Here is a 12,915-nt window from a genome sequence, read left to right as displayed (position 1 = left end):
ATTGGCGATAATAGTTTTTGAAAAATTATGACTTAAACAGGAAATTTCTAGAAAATGTACCATTCTTGCTCTGATTTCATCCTTTAACCTTAATTTTCTTTTAACTGTTTTAACCTTTACTTTGGATAAACTTCATTGATGCTGGTGAAAGTGTCTTCATCTTTGTTTAATAATTACTACCTCCATGTTTACTTTTACTATTTACCTTGATTGCTCTGCTCTTTTATCCATCTTCACTTTGACATGAATTTATTTTATCTGTATGCTTTGTAACTGTCTTCCATATTGTTTGTCTTCCCACTCTCTCCTTTTATTCACTTTTATTTTTCAATATGATACACTTTCCTCTGGCTAATTTATCTTTTTCCTTTTACTGTGCCTTTTTGACTTTCACTATAACCTTTTGAATTTTACTGTACATTTTCAAATGAGAGGGTCATTCTGGATTTTTCTCAAAATACCTAGAAATTGGTGAATTGGCTTGCAAATTGGTTTAAATGTTGATTGCAGAGGGTACAGTGACTGTAGAAGTGAACTAGATGCTCAAATTGGGTGTCTAGAGCTTCTTCGGGGAGTAAACGACAACGAATTTTGGTCGTAGAGGCTCAGGGTGTCACAAACGTATTGATGAGGTCTTACAAAAAAATGAGTGAAAGAGGATGAAATGGGGCTTCTCATAGTTTTAAAGGGCAATGGTTATATTTTGGTGGGGAAAGTATTTTATAAACAGTGGATCGTTTTCGCGTTGGGTGGGGAGGCAGTTTTGTAGGCCATCACACCACTTTTGGCAAGTGGGTGGTATTTCCCCAAGGGAACACGATCTATGACGGAGGCTCAGACATAACAAATTTGGGCCCAAGCAAAACTATGAATATTGCGTGCTCTCAGGTTGATAAAGGTAGGAGAGGGAGTGAGCACGATATGGATGTGCGCCATCAAATCTAGGGGTGAGAGATCTAATGGTTGTCGCATAGTGAAGCTGGACAGAGGGAAATCAGGGTGAAGATTTGCAGGGTTTTCTAACATATCAGCTATTGGATCATAAAAGACATTGAATGATTGCTACAACCTATTACATATGGGTTTTAACGGGACTTCATGGATTTTTGCATGATGTTCTTCCTTTTCTTTGGATACATTATAGCATATTTCCTTTAAAAACTAAAATGATTCAAAACATAGTGGTATATAACTTTCCTATGTCATCTGATCAGACGCCTGAATAGAATTTGATAACTGCACTTATGAAACTGAAGAATCTTGATTAAGATTTTCATTGTCTTCTTTGTTGTGAATATCAATACCTAAAGACTGCTGATTTTTGATTGCTTTAAAATTTTCTATGATGAATTGAAATGAAGAAAAAGAAAGAGGCAAACAAGCTTCACTTATTTCCAAATTTTCTACACTTTCTTCCTCACTTTCATTGCTGATATGAATAAGACGATCATTGTTTTCATGCCACTGAAACTGAATTTTTTTATTTCCCAAACTAGTTTTGATTGCTCTGTAAAGTTAGTTTGGATTTGAAGAACATAATTATCATCATACTCATCATATTTAGGAAAATTGTTAAAAGAAGTAATGTCATCAAACATAAACATTAGATCAGTGGATTTCTTCTCCACATATTGCTCTATAAATCTATCTTCTGATATATGGTAGTTGGAATTAGGAGGAATTTGTCCATGGCTATCAACCTCTTCTTTTTGTGAAATAAATGTGTCATGGTGATTTTGAACAAAAAAATTATCTTTCATGGTGATCTTCTATATCCTTTCCTCTATTTTTCTTACCAAAATGTCAAGTTTTACCTCTGCAGTGTTGTTCTTCTCCACTCTTACTTTCAACTTTTCTCTTCTAATTTGCAGATTAACTTATACATCTACTGCAATGTTCTACATCTGTTCGAGTGTTGAGGGGTTTCTTTCTCTTAGCTGAAATTCTATCTCTGGATCAAATGCTTTTGAATAATGCAAGAGAGCTAAATGAGGAGGAGGTCTTATATTTGATGGCATTGAATAATAGATTTGATTAAATATGTCAGAAAATTGTTGTATTGTTTCATTCGGCTATCTTTTTAACTGATTACATTCTTCTATGATCACAAAAAGATTGACTTTAATTATGCATCTTACAAGGAAAATTTTGACAAACTGTTGGAAATTTGAGATGCTTGCGATAGGTAGATTCTTGAACCAACTCTTTACTCTACTTTGCAAAGAGAGAGCAAAAATTCTGATTCTAAGATCATTTTCATGAATCTCAAATAAGTCCAGATAATTCTCAAAACCTTGAATATGTTTTTAGGCAATGATTCTACCATCTTCTCCATCAAAACTAGGGAGATACTTGTAATAATTGTTAGGGAAAACATGGAGTGTAGGACGTAAGATGAGTGGTTTATATATATCAGGAACTTTCCAAGGTGCAAGATTATGTATAGGGATTGTAAGATCATTCTTGATTATTTGAGATTTCTTGATTGGAAAATGATCATCATAAGATTCAGAAGAATGCTGCTCAAATCTGTAAGGAGATTTTATATTTACAATTTTCAAAGGAAAATAATTAAAAAATAATCTAAGATCTTCTATAAAATAAAATATACATTGAAAAACCTTCTTGATGAGAAAAAACATGATGTCTTGGATAACAATCCAAGTTAGAAACTTGATCTTCCCATATTGTTCTTTTAGGTTCATTCCTCCAGTGGAGTCTTGATTTTGAAATTGATTTGGAGTTGCTAGGTGGATGATTTTAACCTTTATGTGTCTCATCAGTGTCCACCATCATAGATTAAATTTGAACATGTAAAATATTTCTGAAGAAAATGTTAGTCATCTGGAGTATGGTCACCATAAATGTTATCACTCTGATATTTCTTTTGGAGTATGAAGAAACAAAAACCAAAGGTAAACACAAACCACTTTTGGAGATTAGGACCTAGCCTTCCTGATGCTCAAAGAGGGCTCTCTCTTTATAATTTAACTTTGTTTTATTTAAGATGATTTTAGGTTAGTTATTGCTTTCACTTGGGTTTTGTTTTTAAATTTTGTGGTGGGATCACTTTACTTAGATGAACAGAGGTTTGGATTTTACCATTGGGCTATGGATTCTAATATCGGACAAACAAGACTAGATTCAATTCTAAAAATAGTGTCTACAGGCCAAGATAGATGAGTTACTACAGGTCTCTAAGGCGAAATGGTGGAATGGTATCAAATTGAATTGAGAAAGAAATTAAGGGTTCCCTAGGCTGGACTCTAGAAGGAACGAAAGAAGTCAAATGGGATGGGAGAGAAATTAAGGGTTCTCAAATCCGGGTATCAGAGGAAAACATGTAAATGACTAACTATGCAAGACAGAGTGTACTTAAATAATTTTTGAGTGATACCTCCAGTTAATTCATTCAAATTTAGAACACATTTAATATTATGAAACACATAAGAAGGTAACAAAATCACAGAAAGAAGATACTTCACTGCAAATGTCTCATCTCATGAATCCTGTAGCGAAATGCTTTATATTACTTGCTCCAGTATGTTGACTTGAAAATGGTATAATCACCCTTAGCTTTTAATATCAAAATGACTCTAGAAATGTAAAATATTCCACCCAAAATAATTGAAATGAAGAAGTATTTATAAAAATTCTAAACTGAAATATCTTGAAAAAATATCAAGATTGGTTTTACAAATATCTCAAACTATTTTACATTAATAGAACTTAAATAAAAGACACTAACTAATGAATCTATTTGGCACTATATTTGTGGATTGATGGTGACAAACAAGAGAAATTCGAATTTGATAGGAACTCTTAATTGATGATGAGGCTTCCAAGTCACTAACTACCTCCTTCCTTTGTGCATTCTGCCCCATAAATTCTGCAAAATTAGGGTCCAATGATACCTTTGTATATCTCAATCTGAGATATATATGTGAATTGTGAAAGAGATTATTATAGATACGTATGTTATTGAGATAAACCTCTTTCAGTTTCCCAAAATTTAGCTCCATCTGTTCACAATATTCTCTGTAGAATGATGTCAAAAATAGGACTTTGCATTGTCCGAAAAATAGTGTGTGAAGATATGCATTTATCTCCATTTTTATAATACTTGTGTAAAAATTGAGATAGGTTTTGTATATTGGTCTGTTAGGAACAAACCAGTTTCTCAAAATGCATCTTGGATTGGCCACAATAGTTTCTGCAAAATTATGAATTAAATAGGAACTTTCTGGAAAATGTACCATTCCTGCTCTTATTTCATCTTTGAACCTTAGTTTTCTTTAAACTGTTTTTACTTGTACTTTGGATAAACTTCATTATTGCTAATGAAAGTGTCTTCATCTCTGTTTAACCCTTACTATCTCCATGTTTACTTTTATTGTTTACCTTGATTTCTCTATTTTTTAATCTATCTTCACTTTGACATGAATTTATTTTATCTGTATGCTTTGTAACTATCTTCCATGCTGTTTATCTTCCCACTGGCTCCTTTTATTCACTTTGATTTTTCAATCTGATACACTTTTACTAATACTCTTTCATCTGGTTGATTTATCTTTTTCCTTTTACTGTGCTTTTTTTCCTTTCACTGTAACCTTTTGACTTTTACTGTACATTTTCAAATGGGAGGGTCATTCTGGTTTTTTCTCAAAATACGTAGAAATTAGTGAATTGGCTTGCAAATTGGTTTGAATGGTGATTGAAAATGGTACAGTGGCTGCAGACATGAACTAGATGCTCAAATTCGGTGTCCAGAGCTTCTTTGGGTGGTAGGTGGCAATGAATTTTGGTCACAAAGGCTTTGGGTGTCACAAACTTATTGATTAGGTCTTACAAAAAAAATGAGCGAAAAAGGATGAAATGGGGCTTCTCGGCCTTTCAAAGGCCACCAGTTATATTTTAGTGGGGAAAGTATTTTATGAATAGTGGATGGTTTTCACTTTGGGCGGGGAGGCGAATTTGGAGGCCATCGTACCGCTTTTGGCAGGCGGGCATTATTTCCCTGAGGGAATGCAATCTATGTTGGAGGCTGACACATAGAAAAATTGGGCCCGAGCAAAACCAGGAATCCCACATGCTCTCGGGTTGATAAAGGTCAGAGAGGGAGGGAGCATAATATGGATGCGCATCATCATATCTAGGGGTGAGAGATCTAAAGGTTGTCGTGTGGTGAAGCTTCACGGAGGGAAATCAGGATGAAGATTTGCAGGGTTTTCTTTAACGGCACTAAGGGCTAGTGGGTCAATAGGTTTATGTTGGGGAAATATGAAGTGGGGAGTTAATTTAAACAATGCGGGGGATGAAACTATAGTTTATAATTAAATCAGGGTTTGTATATTGGTGCAGGCTCTCGACATAAACGATACTTAGCAAACAGATGCCAAGGTAACACCTCCCACACATACCCGCAGTATGAATTTTACACTATCCCACATCATTTGACTCTAAAATGAAGTCAAATCTTCATATTTTTAGATGGTCATGACCCATTCATCAGTTCCTCTGTAATGGAACTCAATCACCCCACCAATACTTCCTCAAGGGATTTCAGAACCACAGTCCATATATATATATACATATACATATACATATACATATATACATATACATATATACATATACATATACATATACATATACATATACATATATATATATATATATGTATATATATATATATATACAAACACTATCGACACAAATCTCCTAGAGTAATCTTTATGTAAAGAAATTCCACGCAATATAGCTTATTCCTCCTTTATATGGTTCTGCACAGTACCCGAGGTTAACCCTCATCATAATTGGCCATCACAATGTTCAGTGGTCATATATATATGAGCCATCACCCCTCTTCTAACTCTAATCTCCAATATGAGAGCGATAACACATGTTTTACGTGTTAAAGGCCCACGACATATAAAATATCAGAAATATTAATATGTGGGAATGCAAAGGAAATTCCCCTCCGAATCAATACGCCGGATTTCAAATTCTATAGAAACCATGAATATAATATCATAACGTCAGGTCCGTTTACCACTGTTTCTACACTATTTCTCTGATCTCCACCAGCTCCGATGCTCGAACGCTGATAAGCCCTAACACTGATCGTCGATATATCGCTATCGGTGATATCACAATAATCATACGTCATTTACCCTTGGCACCTACGATCACCAATATGTGATCTAATCGTGACCATTGATCTGGCCACGATCGAATGGTCCACGATTGATCATTAATTGCTCCATGCAAATATCCAAGGCTCATTCCGATAACATAAAAAGGGACTCCCACCAATGCGGTTAATTCTCAGTCGTTGTTCTAACTGATCGAATGGATGCTGAGTGTTAACACTTCACTTCTGCAATTTCTTTCACTTAGAAAGTTATGTTATTTCTTCAATTTCTTGGTGATTTGGCTTCTTTAAAGGTTCTGACCTTCTACTCATTCATAGCTCGCTCTTCCTTTGATCTCTGCCCTTCTTGTAGAGCTCTAATGGATTCAATGATCCACTTAGATTCTTTTGAATCGTGCAACTCTTCCTCTACTTATTCTTCACCTGGATTTTAAATCCATTGTGATTCTTCTGAATCACTCTGTCCCTCTACGTATTCTGCCTGCAACTTGTAGAGCCTACAAATACATGGTAAATCATTCAAGAAATACTTCAATACATACTGACACAGACAGGAAATAAGCTCTTTATTTATTAATGCAAAAGCAAGAATACATTCGAGACATCTCAGTCTCACACACACACAGAGGCCTGATTTCTAGTATTCGTGGCCTCCTCTTTGCCCGTAGGCTTACATATGTTTTTATCTGGAAACTGGGATTGGATTAATATGAAGGACCTGAACCTAGCCTTTAACAAAAGCCCTAAAACTCTATGTGCATGCATATATATGTGGTATACTTTATCAACTCTAGCTTTTCTCTGTTTTAAAACAGAAAAGCCCCTTGTTTTGCTCAATGGTCCACATTGATTCTCCCTTTTAGGCCTAAAATCTCTCCTTTGCTCCTAGGATCATGGAACTACTCATGTTATGATTTATTTTTTTTGAGAGCATTTAAGACAAGAATGTTCGCTAGTTATGTTGAAATCTAAGCAGCCAAAGAGCAACTTAAATAGAGAGGGAAGGGAGGCTCTTAGATCTCTCTGTAATAATGACAAGATAGTCGTTCTTAAGGTTGATAAAGGAGGGGCCACTGTTGTGTTAAATAAGGAAGATTACATTCATAAGATGAATGAGCATTTAAATTGTGGGAGTTATAGAAGAATCAACTCCAACCCTATTCCCAAGGTGATAAAACAGGTCAAGAAGGCCATCATGGAAACAAACCTTGAAGATAAAATAAGAAAGAAGCTGATTCCATCCTGTGAGGTTATTCCTAGAATCTATGGATTACCAAAAATTCATAAGGAAGGGGTCCCTCTTAGACCAATAGTTAACACCATTGGTTCCCCTACCTATGAATTAGATAAGTATGTAGCTAAGATCCTAAAACCTCTAGTTGGTAACACAGACTCTTTTATAAAAGACTCAAATGATTTTGTAAAACTTATTAGGAATGAAAGGGTGGATAAGGATGATATTCTTGTAAGTTTTGACATGGTTTCTTTGTTTACAAAGATTCCTCTAGATGAAGTTGCCCATGCTATAAAGATAGCCACTCATCCTGAAACAGCAAAACTTGTAGAAATTTGTTTACGGTCCACTTTTTTCAGCTTTCAAGATCACTATTATGAACAAATATCAGGAGTCACCATGGGTTCTCCACTCTCACCTATTGTCGCCAACTTATACATGGAGTACTTTGAAAGAAAAGCCCTTGACTCATACCCTTTGAAACCAGCGTGGTGGAAAAGATTTGTTGATGACACAAACTTAAAATGGACTCATGGCAAGGCTGAACTGGAGAAGTTTTTCAATCATCTTAACTCTATATCTTCCGAAATCAAGTTTACTATGGAGCTTGAAGAAAATGGTAAAATCCCCTTTCTAGATGTACTGATCAGTAGAAAAGAGGATGGTACTTTGGGACACCAGGTCTATAGAAAGAAAACACATACTGATAGCTATCTTCATGCTGACTCATACCATCATCCATCCCAAAAATCTGGCGTCTTAAACACTCTAGCTGTTAGGGCTCTCAGGATTTCTGACCCTGATCACCTAAATGAAGAAATTGAACACTTAACCTCTGTCTTCAAAAACCTAGGATACAAAGAGTTGAGTATTAAGAAAGCTATAAGAAGAGCTCAGGATAAGGTCCTCTCTAAGCGTCCTCCTGAAAACAAGAAAGAAAATTGTGGAAAAGTTTACCTTCCATTCATCCAAGGGATTACGGATAAGATTGCAAAATTTTTAAGAAAGAATAACATAAACACCCAATTTACAACATGTGGAACAATAAGGCAAATGATGAGGTCAGTAAAGGATAACATCGATTGTCAACAACTCAAGGGTGTGTACAAAATTGATTGCTCTTGTGGCAAGAGTTATATTGGGGAAACAGGTCGGTCTCTGAAAATAAGACTTAAAGAGCATGGAGCTGATATAAAGAATGAGAGATCCCATACATCAGCCCTTGCGGAACACTCATCCAAAACCAAACATCATGTGTGTTTGGAAGACGCTAAAATAATTGCAAAAGAGGATAATTATCAAAAAAGAAAAATCAGAGAGGCCATCGAAATTATGAAATTTCCTCAAAACCTCAATAGGGACAATGGGAGTGAGATTAGTGGAAATTGGATTCCCCTAATTAGACAAATAAACCCCTCCAAGCCTTTAGAAGCATAGTATTAGAGGCTTTCAAAATTAATAAAATTAATTAATTTTAATTAGATTAATTAAAAATAAATTTATTAAATTTAATTTAATTAATTAAAATTAATAAATTAATTTATTTTAATCAATTTAATTAATTAAATTAAATTAAATTAATTCTAATTAAAATTAATTATAATTAGTCAATTAATTAAACTAAAAATTAAATTAATAATAACCAAAATTAGCTTTTGATTAAAAAAAAAAATTTATAAATTAATTAATTAATTGATTTACTTATCAATTAGACAATTAGGGTTAAATAAAATTAACACTGAAAAATTAGAAAATAATAATAATAAAATAAAAAAGAAATTATGAATTAAAACTAAATTAATTAATTAATTAATCAATTAAAATTAATTTAATTAAGTAATTAATTTTATTATATACTTAGGATTAATTAACTAGAATAAAAATAAAAACAATAAGAATTATAAATTAATTAATTAAGCTAATTTATGAATTAAGTATATCAATTAAAATATTTTGAGATTCTTAGGTTAAATAAAAACAAGAAAAATAATTAAAACAATAAAATTAAAAAAAAAAAAAACAATAAAACTAATCTCTATTATACATGTAATTAAGTAATAAATAAAATTAAAATTAATTTTAATAAAATAAAATAAAATAAAACTAATTATAAATAAATAAAATTTCATCACATTATATAAATAAACTTACAATTAATCAGATAAGTAAAACAATTGGAATAATTAAAGCAAAAATAATCTAAATTAAAATAATTAAACTAGAATTATTATAATAAATTGAAATAAAAATAAAAATAAAAAAGAATTCATATATAAGGGTCGGCTTCTTTATAAATCAAGATCTAGGTTTATTTATACTATGGTCAAAAGATTCTTCTCTCAAGGAACTATCATTCATATTCTATCTTCAACTTGATGATGGACCTCCTTTGGGGTTTGAAACGTCGATAGAATAAAGACAATACTGTGGATAATCAGGATCATGCTACTCCAACATTTACATATTTCCCATTATCTAACTTAATCACACTTAAAGCCTAAATATTGCCTTAACTTGATACTTAGGAAAACTATTTACTAAAATGCATGACCCCCTATGTCTACTATTTACAATTATTTTCCTTGGTCTGAATGCTCCTGCATCAGACTCACAAAGTAGAAAATATTCATGATCTCCTGATCATGTGTCTTATGATCTTGGTCTTCCTGGATCCCACACTTTGTTCTATAACTGTCCATATGCTTTATTCCTTTGCTGTTGCTACACTTCTGCTCTCTTTTTCTCCACTTTCTTCTTCCTATCAATCAGGTTCAACTTTTGATTGATCTTGCATGCTATTGTTACCATTTTCCTCCATTTGAATTGCTTCATCATCTACTGCCATATTTCTTCAATTTCTATGTCTAGCATATCTTTGGGCTGGTCCATCTTCTTTCTGTCTTCTTCTCTTTGTTTTAGGTTACTGTTGTTGTCTTCTATGCTGACTTTTCTTTTACTTGCTTCATTCTTTGGGTTACCTGCTACATTTTTTCTTTACTTGTTGCCTCCCTATAATCCTTACCCTCTCTCATAACTGAATCATGACTATTCAACATTCTTTCCAGCAATTTAATTTCTCTATTCCATGGATTGAGTTCTTCCATAGAATTCTCTTCTTTCACTTTTATTGGCTGTTCACTTCTGCCAAATCTCCTCCATCATCTGTAACAAAACCTGCACACACAAACCACTTTTTAAAATCATAAGGTTGTTGTACCTTATCTTCCTTTGGCAACACATCAGTATGTTGCTATGTTTCTTTCTCTGTCAGCACATCAATATGTTGATTTGAAATCTTAAAATAATTCATAAGATTGTCTGTTAGTCTCTCTTCGACATCTTATGTTCTAATGATGTCTTCCTACTCTTGTCCACTGTAGTGAACTCCTCCTCCTTTAACCTGCTGCTAGTTATCTTTACTTTGAAATTGTTTGATTCCTACCGCCTCTTTACCATCTTCAAACAATCTTTGCTCAATCTCTTTGATCACATACTCATACTCATTCATGCTGCTTTATGAACTTGCAAACAAATTATTGCATATTCCTGTCTCCATGCCTATTTGAGACATATCTTCTTCTTCAGAAACTATAACTGCAGCTTTTGTTTTATTTTCAGGTTCTCTTATCAATTTCTCCAGCAGTTTAATTTCCTCTTCACACTTAGCAAGCACTTCATCACAATGCTCTCTTCTTGTAGATTCATCCTTTGCATGCCGTGTTATAGTATTAAAACACTATCTTCCTTTGATCCTTGTAGTCTTAAGGTCTTTCTGCTATAGAAAATCACTACTTCCCTTACTCAAGAGGTCTTCTCCATTATACTCTATTCTCCTAGAGTACTCCTCCAGACTTTTGACATCTTCAAAAGACTGTCCATCCTCTTCAAAACACTCACTAACAAAGGAGTATTGCCTAAGACAGGGATTCCAAATTCCTTTTCCAAAGGTTAAATCCTTTGCATATGATTCCTCCTTCTTAACATCTTTCAGTAGATGTCCTTCTTCTCTACTGTCTGTCTCAACAGTTTCCATGGCTATCTCGACTGTGCCTATCATCATAGTGAATTGATGATCCTTTACTATGTTTCAGCTAACATAGTCTCTTCCTCAAGTTTGCCTTCAGTCCCTTTCTATTTATCTCCTCTAAAGATATCTTCAAATGGCTATTTTTCCCCTGCAATATCTGCCATCATACATAAACTATCAGTTTTAAAAATATAAGACCCTATGGTCTCACTTGATGGTTCAACCATCATATCTCCTTGATGTTCTAAATCATTCATATGATTCAGAAATTATTTGATGGTCTCTTCTTTAATCTCCTCAAGCCCTTTACTTAGTTGCTTGACATCTTCTACCAGGTGTATATGAGATCTATCTACCTCATCTTCTTCGAGAAAAAAAATTTGATTATGCTGGTCTTTTTCCTTCTTCATGACAATATTAGCAAATTGTCCTTCAACTATTTCACCTGCAATCATACACAAATTGTCAAATTTAAAATCATTAGACCTTTTGGTCTCACTTGAAGTTTCAATATTCAATTCTTCATCTTCACTATCTCCTAGAAATTCTCCTTGTTCTAGTTCACAAATGGATTCTTCCATTTCTAACTCAACTTCCTTGAGTTTGTCCTTTAGCCACTTCACTTTCTTTTGTTGCAGCCTTGTCTGCATCTCATGCCATTATACTAGCTTCTTCCTCAAGACCCAACCTAATCTTTGGCTTTCCTCAAGCATTCTCTTTAATGCATTGAGTTGTTCTTTTAATTCAGCAACCTCTTTGTCAATTTCTTCTTGACTCATCTTCTTGCCATTTGCCTTGGCATCCTTCTTCTCATATCTTCTGTTGTGGCTTCTCTCTGAACCTATGCTATGATTATCATTAGTCATCTTATTTTCTTCTATCTTCAGGAGCTCCTTTGCAACAAGCCTCTACAACATCTAGTCCTCCTAGTTGCAATCTTACCTCACTAAGCTCTCCTCACTCAGCCTTTTGGTAAGAACAAGTCCTCTATATGGAACCTCTTCTTGCGCAAGACCTTTTCTCCTTCTAGGCTTCTGCAATCTCTCACTTTCTCTTGAGAACACTTCAACTATCCTCTCTGTCCAATTTCTTATTGGATTCTTTAGATTCACTACCACTTTTCTATCAGAGTATTCTCCTTACTCCATCTTGAAGAACTCACATGCTTCTTCTCTCACACCTTCTCTCGCTGTCACCTGTGCATTAGTATAAAAAACACACATTCTTAATTTAAAACAGAGCACACCTTCAAGATCTTAGCATGATCTTGTTTCACCCATTCTTCTGCACTTTGAATGGATTGTCCTCTAGTTGGTTTCCAAGTCCTCTTTCCTTCAGAAATTTCATTAAGCAATCTTGATTTCTCCTTCCTCCAAGGAATCTTTTGTTCCTATTATTACAAACCTCTGTTGGGACTGCTACAGTCTTCCAAGAATTTCAAAAGTTATCCTTTTACAGATTACAAATCTTCTCTGATACTAATTCTACTTTGACCTCAAT

Source organism: Pinus tabuliformis, chromosome 9 (genome assembly GCF_031772625.1).
Source record: "Pinus tabuliformis cultivar Carrire ecotype Pingquan chromosome 9, CPIR1, whole genome shotgun sequence".
NCBI classification, from domain to species: Eukaryota; Viridiplantae; Streptophyta; class Pinopsida; order Pinales; family Pinaceae; genus Pinus; species Pinus tabuliformis.
The sequence above is the reverse complement of the archived record's forward strand: the minus strand, read 5'-3'. Positions refer to the sequence as shown.